Source organism: Danio rerio, chromosome 11, assembly GCF_052040795.2.
Source record: "Danio rerio strain M-AB ecotype USA chromosome 11, GRCz13ab, whole genome shotgun sequence".
Taxonomy (NCBI): Eukaryota; Metazoa; Chordata; class Actinopteri; order Cypriniformes; family Danionidae; genus Danio; species Danio rerio.
The window spans coordinates 25405255-25423671 of NC_141031.1; the positions used below are offsets into that span (position 1 = coordinate 25405255).

An 18417-nucleotide genomic window follows, 5' to 3' on the forward strand; every position below is an offset into this window, starting at 1 on the left:
TGCTTTCTCACTACAATCGATCCGCTCCAGAGTTTGTTTCAATCCAGCAGAGACCACCTAATTCAGGCGATCTCTGACCGATTACTTTGGCGCAGATCTGAGTGCAATTGCTGGATTCACATAAGCCCAACGAACTGCCCTAACTGGGGAAATGAGCCACGTTCCAAAACAAAAGTCTAGATGTGAAAGCACCCTTAGTGTGAATAGCATAATGCTAATACTGTCACTTGAGCTTAGTGTAAATAAAATGTATTGCTATTGCACTTAATGAGATAACATGCACCTCTTTAAAAGTTTCTCTTGGCACTGGTAATTCACATGCAGACATCAGCAAGGCTGTCTGTATTCAAATCACACACACCAGACACTGGTTCAGGCGTTGGAAGAAATGCAAAGTGAATGAGAATGAGAGAGAAATAGTGCAGGCAAAGGGTTTTAGTTAGGAGACTCTGAAGGACAGACTGGAAATGTAAATGAGCAGAAGAGCAGTCTAAAAGATGATGGTTACTGGTTAAATGAATTCAAGCATGTTAGCATGGCAATCGAGAAGCAGCAGCAGTGCTAGTTTGCGGGTGTGTTATGTGGCACTCACTGCCTGTAGTAGAAGAGGAAGCAGGGGCGGGCGGCCCAGCAGCCGCAGCAGAGTTGGCGGACAAGGAGGAAGAGGAAATCCCTACATGGGTGGGGCTAGAAACAGTTTTTGCGTCGTTGTGCTGGCTGACCACAGAGGGCTGGCGACGCAGGGCCCCAGGCACCGCCGTTTGGCCCGTCTGGAATGTATAAACCACATCCATCTGCAAAGAACAGGGAAAGGACGAGGGGAAAAACAGAAGAAGAAAGGGAAACAGAAAAGACAAAGACCCAGGGCCAAAAGGAGTGGTTAGAGCAGGTAAATTTGTTATTTGAAAGAGAAAATGTGTTATTTGAAAAGGAAAACATACCCTCACACCAAAAATAAAAAGTTTGATTAGTGCTAAGCGAGTTTGCCAGGAGAGGGGCTGGCACAGGAAGATAAAAGGAAAGTTTTATGTGGGGAATTTTCTTTTTTTTCAGGAGAAAGGAAAGGCTGAGAATGTGTCTGTGAAAGAGAAAGGGAAACTCTATGAAGTACCAATGAGTCTGAATTGCGCTCGTGCCAATTATTTCTTTCTTTGTGTACCGCTAACCATGCATGTCAGATATAAAATAGAAATCCATGAGGATTTTAAAAGTGGGATGGAGGGACTTTGAGCGAAGGGGAGAGATAAGGAGCTAATTAGTAGAGTAGTGTTTTTGCGGTCAGTTCGTCGGCTGCTAATCAGGAATAGAGGCGAAGGGATGGGAGGAGGGAAGGAAGAGGATGAGAAGACTGTTCGGCATCTTTTTTTCATCTTGGCTTGGAGGGAAGTCGGGTAGAATTAGCAGGGATGGTGATCTGGAACCATGGGGGGTCTGGATGTATCCAGGGCGCGCACACACAAATTAAAACCACCCCTCCCCCTTCACACATAACTGGCCAACTGACTTACTTAGAAGACAAAAGTACATTATTTAAGACCTTGAAAACACCCAGGCTGCTATGTGGACAATAAAGCAGAATGTTAAATTAGAACAATTACACCAACTTCAAATGAAATATTAAAATACTTGATCTTAATCATTTTTTATGTGATAGTAAAATTATATTAACAGATATTTTAAAGTGTCCCTATTATGGATTTTTTAAAATTACACTTCATTCTGTGTGTAACAGAGATCTATTTAAATGAAAACTCCCAGCTGGGGGTGAAATCTGCATTGACTCTCAAAAAGAAAGAGTCTTATTAATATCAATAATAGATGTTTCACCTTCACACAAAAATCACAACAGATTGGGTCAACGGAAAATGCAGATTATGGTCATGCAGATAAACTTGTCAAAATTAATAGCTAAACAAATCTTATGGGAGTCATTAGGTAAAAATAAATGAATATTATAAGACTAATGCCCATTTCACTGGTAAATATCCAGAAAATTTCCGAAGCGACTTTACCAATAATAATTAAAAAAAAAAAAAGCGCTCTTCACACAGACAAGAACGTTCCGGACTTTTTTCAGAATACATCCATTCCAAACCTGGTAAACTCTAAATGGCTGCGCTTATATTTGTAAACATAGAAGTGGTCAAGCTTTTTCGATGGTTTCACTTTTATTTAAAGCTTTAGCATTCATACAGCTGCTTTGTCCCAGACACATCCATGGGCAGAAGTACGAACCACAGCTGAGTGTTTACACATTTGACAACATTACAAATTCTGTGGATGGATAAGTACTTCGATGAAAACATATATGGGAACAATTTCGCATGTCGAGATGTACATAATATGTGTCCTTGTGCTGGCACTCACTGGAGCACTCTTTCACGTGCACACACGTCAAGCAACTGAAGCACAGCTTAATGGTAAACCAACAGCGGTTTTTCATAAGCTTTTTATCAAAAATTTCTTTACACGGTTGGCATTAAGATGGAACATAGAAACTTAAAATGACTAACATCTAGCTGCTAAATGTGTCTGGAAGCATATTCAAAGGCTTTTATTTTCATAAACAGTGCAGATGTGAATGCGTCTGAATATTCTGGGGTAGACGTCTCGCGTCAGCACTTTTATTTTGTGTTCACACAGAGCAGCATTCTCGTGTTGTGCCAGAATGCACACCGCTGCCGCAAAATGCACCCTCTCTGAAAAGTGCATCTATTAAATGTATTAATATATTTAAAAAAAAATCAATTAGAGTTATGACTCTAATGATAGTGACTGAGGTGAGTTTTATGAATGGAACCCTTACAGAAGAAATATAAATAAATAGTTTGACTTTAATACCAATAAGATTAAGGGAAATGTTTAATCTGTGGTTTAGTTTAAAACAGCAACAATTGTATGTGTTCCATGTAGGCTAAATATCTGTTTAAAACCCACCACAAAGCCTAATTTTAGGCTACAAAACAGTCAATATTCTTTTTTTTTTACATTTATTTATAAACCTAGGGCATTTTAAAATGTGTTTTAATTCTTTCCCTCGCTTTACCCATCAAAACAAATAATTTTACATTTTAATCATGGCCTTTGATTTTTCATTTAGAATGCTAATAAAAGTCTGAGGGGGTGCATTTTGCGGCAAAGGTGCGTATTTTCGGCACAACACTGGCAAATTACTTGTAATGTTACAACTTCTTCCGGAACAAATTTACCGGTGTTTTCAAAAAGGGCCTGTTCACACATAATCTGTATGTGTTAATGGGGCTAATGACCTTGCATGCATATTAACATGTTGTTGGAGACTCCCAAAACAAAAATATTACATTTTATAATTCATAATATAGGCACTTTAATCATTTTTTTAGACTAATCAATCCTGAAGCCTGGTTTATACTTCTGCGTCAAGTGACTGGCGTAACATACGGCTCATGCAACGCGCGTAGCTGTGCATTTATACTTCTGCGCGCTGTCTCTGTTGGTCTGCATTAACACTTCTGAAACGCTAGTTGGCAGTGAGGTGTAAATGTTCCTCTGTGTCGAGTTTCTTCGCTGGTGTTTTGCTTTTCCTAAACACTTCCTGACTGTACAAGTGGCTCAAACTCGCTCATTTTGAGTCAGGAACCGGCGGACGTGCAACAACTTTAACTATGAGGTAAACACAAAACAAAACTTTACATCCGGAGCTCCTTCACAGGACTCCACACTTGTAAACAATCGCTCCATCGGGTCGCACCATTCGCGCGGCTCTCGGTCCCGCCCAGACTCATCAGCGCTACCAAGCCGACCAATCACAGAGCTTGCGCTACGTGTCGTTGCCACGTGTAGTTACATTTTTTGAGAGGTGCACGTCAGCGACGGCCACGGGCTATGCTTCAACGCTGTAGAATACGCGTGCGTTTGACGCAGAAGTATAAATCAGCCTTAAGAATGATTTTTGCAAAAATTCATATTGCTCCATCACTCCGATACACTCATTCCTAAAACCCTAGTGACATGACGAGAGCTGCAACAAAGAATGAGGGGGAAAAAACAAGAAAAAGGTGATGGCTAAGATTGTCCCTTTATCACAGCATGAATCCCCCTGGACCTGGCAAATTATACATCCCTTAAAGACCTAAAAAAAAACAAAGCTAAAACAAATTTTCTGTGTGAAGGAAAGCAAATCTAGAGGGACAAATCTCTGTCTGTGGAACACACTGACAATCTTTGGTGGGTGGTTTACCATAGTGTTTTGTATAGAATATTCTTAATAGGCAAAGAACGCCCTCTCAGAATGATCGCCCACCAACACACAGACCCTCCTGGAGGATCCAGATAAATACATCTGTGAACCCTCTCACTGAATCCACTCATTGTTCACAAGCAGCAACACTGTGACATGTATAAAGCCAATGGAAAGTGAAAGGAGGTCCTCCCACACGGCCTTCATCAGCAGAACGAAAAAAAAAAAGTCTATCCCCTGTCATTTACTTCATCTTCTGATGAAAGCGGCTGAATGTTGCATTTCCAGAGAAATGTTGAAAAGGATTTGTAAGCACAGTCCCCAGATATCTGCAGGCAGGCTGTGCATATGAGCTGCCCCACTGGCATTTCATGAGTGTCATCTCCAGGGCGCATGCTGCTTTTCAACCTGGGCCACCAAAGCAGCTCATGAGTCTCTGCTGAGTCTTAAGAGATTTGCTTTTCCACAAATGAACCCATGGAGATACTTGAAGGCCACTAGGGCGAAGTCTACATAAAAAAAACAGCTACTGCTATCCAGAATTATCACTAATAAAGCCATTCTCAGCAACATCCATGCTGTCTGATGACAAAAATTATTTAATTTGCCACCCCAAACAAAAACAAACAATAAAATAATATTTTGATTATGACACTGGCTTAAAGGAGATTGAATTTATTATGATCCATAATTATCCATAACCTAATAAACATATTTTTTATGCAACTTTACAAATCTCTCATTATATTTAAAATGTACTTTTACTATTTACAATTATAGAGATAATGGTGAAATATGTTTGATATAATATAATATAATATAATATAATATAATATAATATAATATAATATAATATAAGTTATAAATTATAATTATACAATATCCAAAATTGTCCTGATCTTAAAATCATTTACAAAAAAAAAAAAACAATAGAAAGTAGGATATCAATGTTTAAACATTCTGATAAAATAAGTTTTAATGAACTGCATCAAAATAGATAATAAACACCATATAACCACATATATTTTACATAAATACAATAGAAGACTGTACTCCCTGCCAGTGTTGGGGGTAATGCATCATAATTAACGCACATTACATAATAATATTACTTGTCTAAAGAAACAAGTAAAGTAACGCATTACTTTTAAAAATAAGTAATATTATTATTTAAAAAAATATTTTGCTGAATAAAAATAAACTTAGTCCGGTTGAATCTCACACTCAATGAAAGAGGGTGCTGCGAGGGAACAGTCGGCTCTCATCATCATCGGGTCTTTTTTCACAGCAGATCCAGAACAGAGTCAGTATACTGTTTTAGTAACTGAATAACTTTTTTTCGAGTCAGATGGGGGTATCCGGCATGTTAAAAAGGAATTAATAAAGTACTTCGCCTACTGAAGATGCAACCATTTAACACAGACTCAGTTCAATATGGTGAACTGGTTTGATTGGTTCACTTAGAAGATCTGGTTAAAACAAGTGATTCATTCGCGAATCAACTGTCATCCCTGCAGACAGTTAAAAACAGAAACAATGGTAGGCTGGAGACTTAAATTTTTTTAATGGATTATTGTTATTTTGAAATCATCGAAGCAAAGAAGTGAATTGTCGTTAAGTGTAGATTATGTGTAAGTAAAACTCTTGACAACTGCAAGATACGACATTAAAAACCACCAACTAAACAACAAATGATTGACATCAGTTCACATTCTCCAGGTAAAACAATTAATTCTACTAAATTAAAAAAAATGGTTATTGCTTTTTTTGTTGAGGAGACGCACTGTCTAACGTTACTGTAGAAGTGACTACTCTTATTCTAGTATAGTGAGTTTTTTTATCTTTTGGATAATGATTTACACTTTTGTTAAGGCCACGTCAAGCAGTTTATTTAATGTCTAAAGCTCAAAGATTTATTTTGATTTGGGGAAGTTTTTTATAGTTTTTTAATATAAATTATTTCATGTGTGTTGCCTACTCTAAAAACGCTTTATTGCAATGTTTACCTTAATGGCCAGAGAATTTACTTAATTAATAACACAAAATGTACAAAAGTAACAAACACACTACTTTACATGCTGTCATTACTCTGTATATATAGCATGTATAGCTCTGGGCTCAGAAGATTCTCAAAATATAATATTATCCTACATGTTTAAAGGAAAATGAATATTTATAAATATGCTTCTCTATAAAACAGGTAAAAACACCTGCAAGTTCCGAAAGAGATCAAACCTCAGCTAGGCAAGGAAATCTAACGCAAAAGTAACTCAAAAGTAACGTAATGAATTACTTTGCATAAAAAGTAACTCAGTAAGCAATTAGTTACTTTTTTTTTATAATGCATTACTTTCAAAAGTAACTTTCCCCAACACTGTTCACTGCTATTATACATTAACATTATATAAATATTCCCTCCAGAGACATTTGCTGGAAGAGACAGCAAGTAAAGAACCATAAAAGGTGAGCTTGCCTGAGTCTGGATACGGTTGAGTCCTCTGAACCACAGGATCTGTCCTCTGCGCAGCTCCATCTCAGCGTGGTCAATTTCATCAGCACCTTCAATCAGCACCTCCTCTGCGATGTCCTCTTTGGGAATGCCGTGACCGGCCTCCTTCAGGAATTTGAGGCGATGTGTGGGGATAGCAGTGATCAACTGGGGGGATAAAGAGGGAGAAAAAAAAGGTCAAATGATGGGAACTGTAACTCATAAAATAGTCATTAGCACAGTGGTTGGGATTGTGAACAATTTTCCGAGAACAGGATGCTTTATATGTGGTGCACAAATGGAGATTCTATAATCTACATCCTTATGGCATCTGACCGCAAAATGCTTGCATGTAATGCAAAAAGGGCTTTTAGTTTCTGTATGTTTTCTGTCCAAACTGTATAAAAAGCTTTGTAGGATTTCCTGACAAAATGTTTCTCGCGTACTATTCAAAAAGGATTGTACAACCAGAACTGAAAACTATGTCATCATTTACTCACCCTTCAAACATTTTAGTGATTCTTTCTTCTGTTGAATACAAAAGATGACATTTTGAAGAAAGCTGGAAACCTGTAACCATTTAATTCCATACAGTAGTATTTGTACTACTTTGATCCTACTGTGGAAGTCAATAGTTACAGCTTTCCAGTTTTTTATTTTTATAAATGATCTTATAGAATAAAGAAACCCATAAAGTTTTGAAACCCACTTGAAGGTGATTAACTAGTGAGTAATTCAATTTTTGTAGGGTGAACTATCCTTTAAATTACAACACTGATACTGTCTGCTTCTTAAAGATTGATGCAAAATTTGATGGGATTTGATTAAACAGGGTGGAGGAAAGGTCATGTCAACAAAGTTCGATTAATTCAGAGAAGCTATGTGTTGTGGTTTTGACACACTTCCAGCTGAAATGGCAGTGCGGCATTTTGCGGATGCCAGCTCTGGAACATCTAGTACAAATTCAAAGAAATTAGAGTGATAGATTTTAAATGTCAAACTAAAGAAAATGACAACTTGCATCAATAGAATGTTGAAAAAGGAATAATAACAGAGTAATACCAGATGTAGAAGTGAGAAATAACATTCAGTGATCGACGGCAATAACTCAAAAACCTCTTACCCTAAAAAGATCTAAAGTGTGTTTCCTACAAAAAGACAAAGCTGGTAATGTTTCACAGCTGCCTTTTTCTTTTTTTCGCTCAACATTACGACCACTGCTACGTTTAAGCAGTCGCAATATGAGTTCAGCCAGGATCAAGCTCGCGCTGAGCGGAGCTCTCAGTAAGGGACCATTGGAAAAGTGCTACTTTTTTTTTTTTTTTTTTTTTTGCTCCGCTCAGCACGAGCTCCCGGCTAAACGCTTACTGCGAGGGCTTAAACTAAGCAGTGGTCGCAATGTTGAGCGAAAAAAAAAAAGAAGAAAAAGACAGCTGTGAAACATAACCAGCTTTGTCTTTTTGTAGGAAACACACTTTAGATCTTTTTAAGGTAAGAGGTTTTTGAGATATTGCCGTCTATCACTGAATGTGTCAGGAATATCGAAAACAAAACCAACTTAACTAAGCTAAGTTAGCGATACTTTGGTGATTCGGGTGAGTGTTTAAACACAAATACCCTTAAAAATATGTAAACATGTCCCTTCTGCGTGTTTTATTTTAATCACAACTAATTTTCTCTTAAATTAGCACAAACAGTTATTAAAGTAGTCGAATGCTTTCATTATAGATCTGTGCATTCTTAAAGTGACACCTCTGTTATCAAACAAAACACAATGAGAGATTCATTTGCTTCTCTTCACTAAATATAACTATAGTAACTTTAGTCAATATGCAAATACAATTAAAAGTGAAGTAGATTTTATAGCTTTATTTAATTTCTGGATGGGCCATTGATTTTAATAGGCTAAACCTTTTATTTTATTGTCAAGATTTTCTAATGTTTGCAGTGTATTCTATCATTTGAAGCTATTTGTTGTCCCATATTTTTTACATCCCAACGATGACACACTGCTAGTCAATAAATAGCTATAGTGCTATCTGTTAGTTTTAACATCAGCTAATGTTACATGTTATAGATGTTATAGATGTTAGAGAAAATAGTAATAGTAATGCAACTACCCCCATCATTCCTTCCTCAAGCCAATGTGTAAATATTAGATCTATTCAGCAATAACGTTAATTACATTTTCCCAGCTTGCAGTAGTCGATAAAGCTATTTAGTTTCTTATGACTATATGTATACTGGCAGTGGAATTTACTGCGATGTGACGGGACTCCTCCTAAAATCTTGCCTAGGGTGCCAAATTGGTCAGGGCCGGGCCTGCTTATTACACACAGGATGGACAGCCATACACAAATATCTTTACATGTGAAAAAAAAAATATTAAAAAATGTTACAAAAATTATTATTTTCTACATCAATAAAAACTACTACCTCTATGCCTTCATCACCTCGGGGCTTTTTTCAGTTTTATTTATGACCATTTGCTTACTTATAATGTTATTATTGCGAGCAAAATTATTATTAATGTGCATATTTATATTTGTTTTATTAAAAACAAATTTAGATTTGTCCACCTGTCGGGTTTTGAAGATGTATGCATCACCATATCGGGCATAAGAATAGGACGTGTGTTTGGATATAACTCACACACTTTGTTATTATTGTCCATTTATTCATTTGCTGGATATTACAAATGAATTTAAAAAATAGTTTTAAAACAAATCTTTGCACTTAAAATTAAATATGTCGGCTAATGTATGTCTTTGGCATACAACACCATTTCCTTACTCCACAAAAGTAAAGGAGCAAAAAGTAAAAGAAAACTAAAGAGAAAATAAAGAGGTGGAATCTTGAAGGCTCGTTCTTCATCATCGTATTGCAGATGATCTGTTTAACCATTTTCTCGCTAGTAAAGCATTCAATTTTTCTAATTACAAAGTCCACAAAGTAAATAGCAAATGTGCCATGGCGTGATGCAACTGACTATTAAAAGGACTTCTAATAGGAGATTAGACACTTATTGGTTTAATCCATGTTATGCTCAAAACAAACCTATAACTCATTAGGAGAAAAAGCACAACCCTGTTAGACCAAGTGGATTTAGACCAAAACCCCACTAAACTGAACTGACACTGAAGAGTGCCACCACAGAAATAAATCCAGCTTTGAAATTAGATTAAAATACAAAACCATCATTTCAAATTGCAATAATGTTTCACAAAATTATTTGTATTCAAATTCCTGCTGTTAGTTAACTGCTTTTGTAATTCAGTTATAAAAACGTGGGCGTTTTATTAGTTGAATCCTTATAAATGTGTCATTTTTCTCTGTCACTCTGACTGAGATCTTTATTTTTGTTACAGATGGATGCTGTGGATTCCAAATACATTACGCCGGTATACATTTCCCCCAGCGTGATTTAAGCGTAGATCAAATTAATTTAACAGCAACTTGCCTGCAGTGAAGTGCTTCTTTAAACAGAAGCTTCACAGCAATTTACCATCTTAAAATTCATAAAACTATTATTATTTCCAACACACATGTACAAACACACTCGTCACTCTCCACCACCAATCATAGCTTAGTTTCTAGTTAGATAGTTTCTACTTTGAAATCCTCTTTGTAAGTGTTGCTGTTTAAATGGGGCATCAGTGAAACAACTCAGTACATGGCAGACAGAATGCATGCCGCTTCACCTTCATGTTTAAGTTCCCAGCATCAGGTTGGAGAGGCCAAAAATTTTTCGCATGCACAAATAGCAGCTGAGAAAGCCAGTAGGAAGCGGCTTATGCGTGATGCAAGTGCTTGTAGAAGCAGAAAGCTTACAGCTTTCGAGGCTTTATCCATACTTGATAACTTCCCTGGCCTTTTGACGACCCAAGAAGATGCAGACAAGAGTTCTGCATGTACCACAAGCATGAATATATGGAGGCAGAGCAGGCTTCCGGGTTGAAGATAAAGCTCCTTGTATTTCTGAGCTGAACTTTGAGATGGCGGCGAGCGCTCTCTGGAATTGTGCAGTAAGTTGCCGTCTGCCAGCCTCCCTCGTTCCCTCCCACAGGTTTGAAATGGCACACAGCTTCACCTCCCCCTCCCTTGCCCTCCCAGTGGGATTGAAGAGAGAACTAAAGATGTTCCACATCACCCACGCGTGTGCATTCTGCTGTGATGTTTTTATTATTCCACCACTGAGCTCTCTCTTTCTCACTTTGTCATCTGTAAATGTGCTCGTCTAACAGGCTAGTTTGAGTTCTACTCTGTTTTCTCTCTAAACAGAGGTTGTTGATAAGCACACTGTAAAGATTCTGCATTACCTGGCCCCAGAGCAGCTCGCCGACTCCAATGAAGATGCACCAGAGCCACTGGTCGATAGTGAGGGCAGTGCAGGAGAACGGCTTCCCTCCAAACTGCACAATGATAATCTGTAACAAGGTATATTGCATTAGTCCAGCGATATTGAAGTAAAGCAATAAGCCACCAGAGACAGAGTTAAAGCCTTTTCAGCACAGTTAAGAGGTTAGGATTGCTTTAAACCTCTGATGTTGGGATGAAAATTGCTATATAGCCTCAGGTAGCATATTGTTTACAGCAACATGACAATACAGCAACATATTAAAAAATAAATAAACTTTTTTTTTTAAAAATGAATGCATTTGGAGACACTGGACCCTTTTCACAAGACTGTTAAGACATGTTTAAGGATCATCAGCATATTAAATCCTAACATATACTCAAGAGATACTTAGCTTTTGACCTATTACTTTTCTGTATTGCTCCAGGACTCATTTCAAATTATAAAATGTTTAGTGCAGGGGCAATTCTTAAGCATCGACATTTTTTTTTTATTTTGAACAATATTAACTCTAGATCAGGGGTGCAAAAACTTTTTCTTATGAAGGGCGAACAACCTAATTTGATTGAGGCTAGTGGGCCGAAGGTAAATAATTATGGATTATTTTATTTATTAATATTCAAGAATGACTAAAAAATAAGAGTGTCACGATTTCGAGCTAAATTTATGCTCGATTTCGATTATCGAATCAAAAAATAGAATCGTCGATGCTGCCACGCCCCATGTCACGTCAGCTTGGCTTGCCAAGCGGGAAAAAACAGGCTTGTTGAAGTGCTTGTTAAACTGTGCAGACGCAGGAGACCCGTCGACAGAGCTTAAACCTTTAGGGCTCGACAATAAGGACTGCCCGATAGCCCGGAGCCAGCGTGGGAGACGCTCGGGCCAGTGTACAGTGCTGCCTCACACATAGACGTTTGTTTCGAAATCTGTCTCGTTTCCCCCGTTAGTTTGTTTGGCATTAATCCAGCAGTTGCGCTCGCATCCGCGCCAAATCAGTCAGTCCGAGATCGCCTGAATGAGACTGTATCTGCCCTACTGAGCGGATCGATTGTAGTGAGAAAACAAAACAATGCAACGAACTAACGACCCAGGCTATATCACAGTGTATTATGATCGTGTAATAGCCATATACGGCTATATGAAGAGAAAATGATGAGCAGGGCCAGATGTCATTCTTACCGGTAAATGCGAAAGTGAAAGCATGCTGAAATATTACCGAGAGCTGTTTATCCAGCCTGATCTCGGTTTATCCGTCAGGAAAATTGACCGAAATTACTATCTGTTAATTTTTCCATATTTTAATTGTATAATATGTTGTATTAGGCCTGTTGTTTTGTTCATTTCCGCACTGACAGCTCGAAAGAAAGATTTACATTGATCTAATGCAGTCTCGGTTCATCTGCTATGTCTCTCTATAATTTAAGCCTGTAATGCAGAATTCTAGCCAACGTTTCTTTAATAGATTGATTAATTCAATAGATCGATTTTTACAAAACCTGAAAATTGAAATGAGGCTCTGTATATATGAGAAAGTCCAGGGGCCTCATGTATCAACGCTGCGTACGCACAAAAACTTTGCGTACGCCAGGTTTCACGCTCAGAATCGCTCACGTTTGGATTTACTAACAATGAACTGAACGTGGGAATGTGCGCAGCTTCACGGCAGCTTTCTGGCAGGCGTACGCACATTTTTTGTGCGTGTCTGTTTTATTTCCATTGGCGACTCCTAGAGGCAGTTGTGTTAAATTGCACTCTACAAAGTGACTGAGCCTTGCAATGGCAGCTGTATGAGACGGGTTCATCGATCTAGCAGGTAAATAAGATTTCCATACCATACAGTTGAGCAGCTAAACATTAAAGCACAATTTGCAGCGGTCGCCTGTTTTCCCAATGTAATCTGAGCTATCTACTGCACGCACATTGCTATAAAGGCACCATCTGAAGATGAATTTGCATGCGTGAATCAGAAACATTTCCATTCAATAAATGTGCAAATAAAATATGATGCACAAACTTATTGATGATTCCTACTTGTCTTTCTCGTGATAAATAGTAGGCAAAATCTGATATGTAGCGGGGGAAAAAACAAGAAAGAGTTCATCAGACGCTGGATTCGAGCCGAGTTCATGCTCGAACGTGTCAAAACATAATGACATGCGTCTTAGGAGCGCGCCACTGAGACTGTTGCGAGTGCTGCAACATTTTACAGATATAAACCACACTATTTCTTTTTTTAATGCACTCAGTGCGATGTTCAGACCCAACTGTGTTAACCGGATCAGCTAAACTCTCCCACTCTATTTTTTTCTTTTGTTGTTAATTCCGGAGAACAAACTTGCAAATAACACCGCTTTTCTCCTGTCTACCTCCGAAAGGAGCACCACCAATTCACATTCTGTTCAAAGTTTCTCTTCTTGCTTGCTTTTGCCTTTGCCTTTTCGTTGGGTTTTGCCATTAGCATAGTCATTAGCATATTCATACAGGGGAGGAGGCAGGGAGGGGTTTTGCTCTCGTGCATGTTGCGCTCAGTTTCACGTTTATTCAGATGTACAAAAGAATATGCGTGAGATTCGGCGTACGCAGTGTTTCATACATCTGAATTTTTTTCTGCGTACGCACATTTACAGCTTTGTGTGTACGCAATGTTTTAGTAAGATTTCCACGCAAGTCTTCGTACATGAGGCCCCAGGCCCGTAAAGAGACCGTCCGAAGGGCATGTGCAGGATAAATTTTTTGAAGAGCCCGGGGGGTTGGGGGGGGGGGGTATTGCGCGTGTACTGAAGAGCGGTGTTGTCGCGCGCGTTCTGATCAGCTGTGTTGTCGCGCGCGTACTCAAGAGCGGTGTTGTCGCGCGCGTACTCAAGAACGGTGTTGTCGCACGCCTACTGAAGAGCGGGACCAAGGGTGTGCCGCGTCGCGGGGGCACTTTTGATCATTTTGGAAGGGCACTTTCTATCCAAGACTAAAAAGGGCATGTGCACTGCACATGTTGAGCCCTATGTGTGCATGTGCCTGTGAAAGTCTGACCTCTGCTTTATATTCGGTGACGATGTCTGTGGGTTGTTAAAATTAAAGTGCACATTTTTGCTTATAACATATTCTATACACAAGTGCTCAAAAGTTTGGGGTCAGTATGATTGTTAAATATGTTAAACTAAGCTTCTTCTGCTTACCAAGGCTGCAAGTATTTCATCATAAATACAAATTATGAAATGTTGCACTATAAAATAACTGTTCAAAAGTAGTTTATCAATTAATTTATTCATTTATTCCAGTGATTTTAAAGATGAAATTTCAGCTTCATTACTCCAGTTACATGATCCTTCAGAAATCACTAATATTAATTATTATTATATTTATTAATGGTAATAGTAACAAAAGCAATAATGTCTGGAGTAATAATTTTATTTGAAACTACATACAATAACAAAGTAGTTATTTAAAATTTTTATAAATATTCAACAATTTAACATTTTTTTACATTTAATAAATGTAGCCTTGATGAACAGAATAAGTTTTCTTAAAAACATTTAAAAAATTACTGTAAATATATATACAGTGGAAGTCAGAATTATTAGCCCCCCTTTGTTGTTTTTTTCTTTTTAAAATATTTCCTAAATGATGTTTAACAGAGCAAGGAAATGTTGATAGTATGTCTGATAATATTTTTTCCTCTGAACAAAGTCTTATTTGTTTTATTTTGGCTAGAATAAAAGCTGTTCTTAATTTTTTATGAACTATTTTAAGGTCAAATTTATTAGCCCCTTAAGCTAATTGTTTTTCAGACTGTCTCCAGAACAAACCATGGTATACAATAACTTGCCTAATTACCCTAGCCTGCCTGGTTGACCTAATTAACCTAGTTAAGACTGCTTCAATCTTTTACTTTCACACTAGTACTTAGTCATTTTAGCAAACACCTCAGATACTGTTGGCTGGTTCCTGTTGGTTGTGCACCTTTTTTTACTGATGCCATAATAACGACAGAGATCACTGCCTATTCACAAGAAAAAAAGTGATTGACAGGTGGTAATTATGTGTGTAACTTGCCTTTATTCATTTACTGTGTGATTTGTTTATGGGTAAAACAAAGACCATACAGGTCAGGTAGTTTAAACTGTAGGCTACAAATAATTAATTTGTTAATAATTAATTAATTATTCATAATCGAAAATCGAATCGAATCGTGACTTAAGAATCGAAAATGTAATCGAATCGAGAATTTGGAGAATCGTGACACCCCTACTAAAAAACATTGCCTTATTTTAACGAATACAGTATTATTTAACATTTTATATTGAATTTATTACAGTAAAAACAAAATCTCATTTATAACAGAATTACACCTAGTTTTTGCCTTGATTTGTTGAGTGATAGTATTAGCATTTTAAAATAAAATTAGATTCATTTACAGCATTTAATTTCAGTTTGCTCTAAATACAATATTAAAAAGCAATAAAACAAACAAAAAAAGGTTACATCAAATTATAAATGACGATTTCTGTGTCAAAGGCGTTCGCCCCAACGCTCTCCATTATTTTCATTCTCCTCTCAGATGGAAGAGTGGGCCAAATCAAACGTTACAAAGGGCCAACTTTGGCCCGTGGGCCCTACTTTAAGCATCTCTGCTTTAGATGATAGATAATAAAGCCCAAAGTTAAATCCCAAAGATACATGAACTGTGAATGTAGACCAAATTATTCAGCCACTGTTACTGTTTTAGTTTGGAAAGGTCATTTTTGAGAAAATGCCTCTGACAGTGAGGGAAAAAAGGACAAAAAAGGAAAAAAGGACAAAGATAAATATAAATAAATAAATAAATAAATAAATAAATAAATAAATAAATAAATAAGGCAATTATTACTCAATAGGTTTGAGAAGCACTGCTTTTGCATTGCATTGTGTAGACTACAATTCGATCAATTTGCAATGGATGAATTACACACAAAAACTTTTTAAAACGAAATTGAAGGCAGTTTTTTTTAAATCAGATTTTAGAGCAAGTAATACCCATTCTGTTTTATTTGTTACCTGCAGAGCAAATGTTCCCAGTACGACGCTGCAGAAAATGGGGTTCCGGTAGATTCCCTCAAACACATTCCTCTCTCCATGGATTTTGCGGGCATTGATTTCATTGAAGAGCTGCATCATTACGAAGACGTTGAAAATGATGGTGTAATGTTCGGATGGTTGGGAGTGGAGAAGGGCGCTGCGGCCGCTATCAATGTTAAAGAACTTCTCACCTATAAATACAACAAAGTAGTTTAATTGTGATTTTTTGTGTATATAAATAGATGTGAAAGTTCAAAATACATTTAAAAAAAAACATTTCAAGTCAGGAGGAGCACTGATAAGAATATTTAACAAATAAATGACTGTTAATTATACAAAACTGAGACAGAGCAAGTATTGAAAGTCTATTGAATAGGCTCTTCTGTACAACTGTTCCATGACCCAAGGCCACCGTGAACTCGTGATAAACTTTTCAAATCATTTGGTAGCAGCACAACGTGGGAACACTCTCAGTGAACTCTCCTGAAGCACTGTTACATGCTTTAGGGCTTTAGGTAGTCTGTGATGTGATCTATCGCACTGCAGGGAACAAAGAGTTGTTTTAAAACTAGGATCAACAGATATGATGCCAATTACTGGCAGGTTTTCTCTACAACACTTTGAGTTGGGTTGGAGTCCTTTAGCTTTAGATCTTTAATAAACGAAAACTTAACATGAACAGAAAAAAGTGACAAAAAAAGTGACAAATACCATCTATACTGCATTACTAAAATAATTTTTAAAAAGTTAAATATTAAAGAGGGTTCCACTATCAAATTTGACACTTTAGTTCATGTGTAATGTAGCTGTGTGAACATAAACAACATCTCTGAATGAATACACTCAATGCAATGCAAAGTGAGCCTACAGCCAACCAAGTTTTGGGAACACAAAAAAATACATCTGGGTTAATGATGTCATAAACCCTTCAGGCATGGCCAGAGGTGCTGTGGTGTTAGAAAGCTTAAATATCGTCAATACGCTGCTATTTCCACAGAGTTTGTTCTGTTTCTGTATTTAAACAAAAGACACAAAGAGAGAAGTGCTAACAATTAAATTTTAATTATGTTCCAGATAATTATAAAAAAAGATATAGCTCTAGCAATTGACAAAGGACAGCTTCCAGATTCTCTCCCAGTTCAGTGCTGGATTCGGCTAAAATCTCCCCAAAGGAGCAGCTCCAACTATAATAGAAGAAACTATGGATTGTGAGTCACAACTTGTGGGTATTTTTGTTTGTTAAAATTGATCTATTATATGCACAGTTTCTAGAGTTAACAGTATGCTCCAGCAAGGACGTAAACAAGGATGTAAACAACAGGAAATACTTTTACCACTAACAATTTTAACAATTTAGCTGCACTCATATTTATCCAACAAATCCGCAGTAAACACCCACAATCTTCACCAGCACTGCAGTGTCTCTCTATGCAGCTGCTTTCCCTGCATTGTAAATCTCAAATAACAAATTTGCAAAATATATGTGAACGTTTTATATTACTTGAACATGATTATAGCTGAATATATGTAAAAACACTTGTCAGAATTTATTTCAGAGAGCAGACATTTGGTTCAGCTGTGTCCTCTTGATTTTTTAGATTCAGGGTCAAACTGATACAGCTTCACTGACTAACAGTGTTTAAACAACTGCAGAGCGTGTGCTAGTAGATGTGTGAAGCTTCCTGGTCATGTTAAGCCGATTTGCGAATCATAGCACATTATGTTGGCTGACCAATTATAGATTTTCGGTGTCGTTTGCATATTGTGTCTTTTTATTTGAGTTCACACAAGTTCGTTGTTTCCAATAAAAGTGTTCGGCTTGTGCCCACACACCTTTCAGACCAGACACACCCACAGTTGAATGAATCCTGCGAGCACACCAAGAGTCACTTGACAAAAATTGACCAATCAGCTTCTGCTTGTATATACACATTTAGATAAGACAAACTATCTTAGACAAACACAGAACACCCAAACACTGCAGCGGTTTGTACATTTATCCATGAATAAAACTTGCATCAAAGTGACTGCAATGCTTTGTCAGCTTGTCATCCTCTGAGAAAACTATTGATGGTTTCCTAGCAAGACCCCCCCAACTTCTCATTATGTTAATGTTAAATGTTAATATTCACATAAAAATAAAAAAATAAAATAAAATAAATTAGTGCAAATGTGCATTTTATGTCTCTTTCAATAGACAAAATACAATGCTTAGATTCATAACATTTTTTATGATTTTAACCTAAAACATCTTATACTGTAAAACATCCCTCTGTTCTTATGGCTGCTTTGAATACTGCA

The 18417-nt window shown here is 37.2% G+C and overlaps 3 long non-coding RNA genes across 3 annotated transcripts in view; 2 read left to right on the forward strand and 1 right to left on the reverse strand.

Moving 5' to 3' along the window:
- LOC147841783 (uncharacterized) overlaps positions 1-18417 on the reverse strand; it is a 751871-nt gene that overhangs the window by 567683 nt on the left and 165771 nt on the right. The window lies entirely within an intron of this gene.
- LOC141376602 (uncharacterized) lies at positions 674-7180 on the forward strand. Its single transcript, XR_015502589.1, has 2 exons — positions 674-889; positions 6641-7180. It is a non-coding gene; the product is annotated as an uncharacterized LOC141376602 (long non-coding RNA).
- LOC147841789 (uncharacterized) overlaps positions 7369-18417 on the forward strand; it is a 227344-nt gene continuing 216295 nt past the window's right edge. The window contains exons 1-2 of the long non-coding RNA XR_015502607.1: positions 7369-7797; positions 8244-10137. This is a non-coding gene — a long non-coding RNA (uncharacterized LOC147841789). The remainder of the gene's footprint in view (positions 7798-8243; positions 10138-18417) is intronic.